This window comes from Triticum aestivum, chromosome 4B (assembly GCF_018294505.1).
Source record: "Triticum aestivum cultivar Chinese Spring chromosome 4B, IWGSC CS RefSeq v2.1, whole genome shotgun sequence".
Classification (NCBI taxonomy): Eukaryota; Viridiplantae; Streptophyta; class Magnoliopsida; order Poales; family Poaceae; genus Triticum; species Triticum aestivum.
In genome coordinates, this window is record NC_057804.1 from 353921311 (window position 1) to 353926129 (window position 4819).

The following is a 4819-nucleotide window of genomic DNA, read 5'->3' on the forward strand; positions in this document are numbered from 1 at the left end:
GATGACTGGCTTCGCAGTATTTCTCACAAACTGCGTTTCGCGCTAGTAGCTGAGGCTGACAAGGTCACCTTTGCTACATATCATCTTGAAGGCCCCGCCAGTCTATGGTGGGAGAATTATGGAGCTATGCACCCAGCGGGCCATGTCACTACTTGGGCTGAATTCAGCGAGGCTTTCCGTGAACATCACATTCCGGAGGGTCTCATGGACCGTAAACGTGAGGAATTTTGCAGTTTCACCCAAGGCCGACTCTCTGTGGATGCTTACAGCAGGGAGTTCGGTAACCTCGCACGATATGCCACTGAGGAAGTTTCTACTGATGCCAAGAAGCAAGCAAGGTTCCGTAAGGGACTTAGTCCTGAGCTTTGCCGCGACCTCCGTCTGCATGAGTGCACATCTTTTCAGAAGCTTGTTAACAAGGCCATCAGTGCTAAGACTGGTCAGACTGATTATGACGCAACACGCAAGCATGGCCGTGACGTGGGTTCCTCATCCGGTGCTGGTCCTCAGAAGCTCCGCGTGTGGGTGCCCAACACTGCCCTGCCACCCAGGTTCACACCGAGGCCATCCTTCCAGGAGCCTCGCCCCGTTCAACAGTCTGCACCAGCCAAACTCTATGGTGGTCCAACCAACAGTGCTCCTCCACGTACCAGTTCCGTGACTTGCTTTAAGTGTGGGGAATCTGGCCACTATATGCGCGAGTGTTCCCAGACCAACCCCAGCCAATCTGCTAAAGCTGTTGGCCGTGGCAAGCCGACAGGGAAAGTGTTCCACGCCAAGCCGGCCACCGCTACACGTGGCAATGTCAATTGTATCTCTGCCGAAGAAGCTCAAGAGGATCCCAACGTCGTTCTCGGTATGCTCCTTGTTAATTGCCACCCGGCATCTGTTCTTTTCGATACAGGAGCTTCTCATTCATTTATATCTGAGAACTATGCTCGTCTGCATAACACCACATTCTGTAACATGCCATCCACTATGGAAATTGCTACTCCCGGTTCTAGATGGCAAACCTCCAGGGTAAGTTATGGAAATAAAATCCAAGTCGACAGACTTGTTTTCCTTGCATCTTTGATAGCTCTCAAATCTTCAGATATTAATATCATTTTGGGTATGGACTGGATGTCAGCTCATCATGCCAAAATTGATTGCTTCTCTAGGACTGTTCAACTCACTCATCCTTCGGGGAAGATAGTCAATGTCTTGACCCGAATAGCCAAGCGACAGTTATATTCTCTTAAAGCCAGCCCTTTGCCAGACCTTGAGGACGTTCCGGTAGTCCGTGACTTCCCGGATGTCTTCCCAGAGGAATTGCCAGGTGTTCCACCTGACAGGGATGTTGAGTTCGTAATAGACCTTATTCCAGGAACCGTCCCGATTGCTAGAAGACCCTATAAGATGGCACCACTAGAACTAGCCGAGCTTAAGAAACAACTCGATGAGTCCTTGAAAAAGGGTTTCATCCGACCTAGTTCATCTCCGTGGGCTTGCCCCGTCCTCTTCGTCAAGAAGAAGGATGGTATGGACCGGATGGTTGTAGATTATCGACCTGTCAATTTGGTCACAATCAAGAACAAATATCCGCTCCCCAGGATCAACGACCTGTATGATCAGCTCGCTGGATCCTCAATCTTCTCCAAAATGGATTTGAGGTTGGGCTACCATCAAATCAAAATCAGGAACGGGGACATTCCTAAAACGGCCTTTGTTACTCGTTATGGCCAATACGAGTACACCGTCATGTCTTTCGGTTTAACCAACGCTCCAGCCACCTTTTCTCGGTTAATGAACTCAATCTTCATGGAGTATTTGGATAAATTCGTCGTGGTTTATCTCGATGATATACTCATCTACTCCAAGAATGAGGAAGAACATGCAGAACATCTAAGGCTAGTGCTGAAGAAACTTCGAGAGCATCGTCTTTATGCCAAATTCTCTAAATGTGAATTTTGGTTGTCAGAAGTGACCTATCTAGGTCATGTAATATCTGGCAAAGGTATTGCTGTTAACCCTGAGCGAGTTCAAGCCGTCCTTAATTGGACTCCACCTGAATCGGTCAAGCAAGTTCGGAGTTTTCTGGGCTTAGCGAGCTATTGCCGTCGCTTTGTCGAAAATTTCTCCAAAGTTGCTAAACCTCTAACCGAACTCCTCAAGAAAGATAAAAAGTTCGAATGGACTCCACAATGTGAGCACAGCTTTCAGGAACTGAAAAGACGCCTGACTTCTGCTCCCGTACTGGTACCGCCAGACTTCTCTAAGGACTTTGTTATCTACTGCGACGCCTCGCGACAAGGACTAGGTTGCATTCTCATGCAAGATCGACACGTAATTGCTTACGCTTCACGGCAATTGCACCCACATGAGGAGAATTATCCTACTCATGATCTAGAGCTTGCAGCCGTAGTCTATGCACTTAAGACCTGGCGACATTACCTCCTCGGTAATCGTTGCGAAATATTCACTGATCACCAAAGTCTGAAGTACATCTTCACCCAACCGGATTTGAATCTCAGGCAAAGACGTTGGGTTGAGTTGATCACAGATTTTGACTTAGGAATAACTTACACCCTAGGGAAAGCCAACGTCATGGCTGATGCGCTAAGTCATAAATCTTATTGTAACAACCTGATGTTACAACAAAGTCAACCGCTTCTCCATGAAGAATTTCGGAAGCTTAACCTTCACATTGTTCCTCAAGGTTTTCTCTCCACCTTGGTGGCGAAACCTACCCTTACGGATCAGATCATCAAAGCACAGAAGGTAGATCCGGGAATTTCCCGCATCAAGAGAAACATCAAGAAAGGAGTTGCAAATTGTTTCTCCATTGATGATCAAGGGGTCGTATACTTCGGGAATCGACTAGTGGTTCCCAAGGTGCGAAACCTGAGACGATTGATCCTTAAGGAAGCTCATGAATCTCCTCTCACCATTCATCCCGGTAGTACTAAGATGTATCACGACCTACGCCAGAGGTTCTGGTGGACTAGGATGAAGAGAGAAATTTCTCAGTATATTGCTAATTGCGACGTCTGCCGTCATGTAAAAGCAGAGCATCAACGGCCTGCTGGCACCCTTCAACCCCTAGCCATTCCTGAATGGAAATGGGATAAAATTGGTATGGATTTCATTACCGGTTTTCCCAGGACCAAGAAAGGGAATAATGCTATCTTCGTCGTGGTCGATCGTCTTTCCAAGGTAGCCATTTCTTACCTGTTCATGAGAGTATAACCGCTAGCCAGTTGGTAGACTTATACATCTCCCGAATCGTGTCTCTCCATGGTGTTCCTTTGGAAATTAACTCGGATCGAGGAAGTCTTTTCACCTCTCGATTTTGGGAAAGCTTCCAAAATGCTATGGGAACCCGCCTTTCCTTTAGCACCGCTTTTCACCCTCAATCGAGTGGTCAGGTAGAACGCGTCAACCAGATCCTAGAAGACATGCTTCGAGCCTCTGTTATCTCATTAGGAATGGAGTGGGAGAAATGCCTTCCATTTGCCGAATTTGCTTACAACAACAGCTATCAATCTAGCTTGGGTAAAGCCCCTTTTGAAGTTCTCTATGGACGACGGTGTCGAACACCCCTTAACTGGTCAGAAACCGGGGAAAGACAATTCTTTGGCCCGGATATGATTCAGGAAGAAGAAGAGCAAGTTCACATCGTTCGTGAAAAGTTGAAAACAGCCCAATCTCGTCAGAAGAGTCAATATGACCGAAAACATAAGGCTATGACTTTCGAGGTTGACGAGAAGGCTTACCTTCGGGTTACCCCTCTAAAGGGAACCCATCGTTTCGGTATCAAAGGCAAATTGGCTCCTCGTTACATTGGACCTTTTCGCATTCTCGCTAAACGAGGAGAAGTTGCCTACCAGTTGGAACTACCTCCGCATCTCTCCAGAGTCCACGATGTCTTCCACGTTTCTCAACTCAGGCGTTGCTTCTCGGATCCTATCCGTGGAGTGGACCACGAAACGCTTGATCTCCAAGATAATCTCACATATCGAGAGTACCCCATTCGTATCCTCGATCAGGCCGAGCGTACCACTCGACGTCATAATATCAAGTTTCTCAAAGTTCAATGGTCGCACCATTCTGAGGATGAAGCAACTTGGGAAAGGGAGGATCGTCTTCGACTCGAGTACCCCGCCCTCTTTCCGGAGGAACCCAAATCTCGGGACGAGATTCTTTTGAGTGGTGGTGAGTTGTCACACCCTAGCTAGTTCATGCATTAGAGTGTTGCATCATGTTTATTCTTGCCTCAGAAACCTGAAATGGGGATGACAGAACCCCTAGCCCCCTCTGAAACCAACTAGGGTTTACTAAAAACTTTTTCAATGAACCTGAAATGCCCTTCTAAAATGCCCATCATTTTTGTCTTGGTTCAGAACCTCTGCCAAAAGTGATGCACATTTTCCTAGGCCATCTTAGGGTTTGTGAATTAAATCATAAATATTTGAATTTGGGCATTTAAAATTATATAAAATATTCAGATGCTCAAATATCTCCAAACTAAAATGTTTCATGTTGGAAATAATCCAACTATGGACCAGGAGTAGTTTGGTGATTTTAGGAGTTGCCTAAGTATATTTGTTAATTCAAAAAAGTTGCAGAAGTATTAAAAAACAGAAAATAGAAAAAAATAGAAAAACCTTACCTGGCGCCCAGCACCCGGCCCACCTGCCGGCCCAGCCCAGCGCCGCTCCAGCGAGCTGCTTGCCGGCCAGGCAGGCAGGCAGGTGCCCGACGGCGACCGCAGCGCGCGCCACGCACCTGCTCGCCGCCTCGCCGCTCCCCTCGCCCGGTGACGTCGTGGATCGCTCTC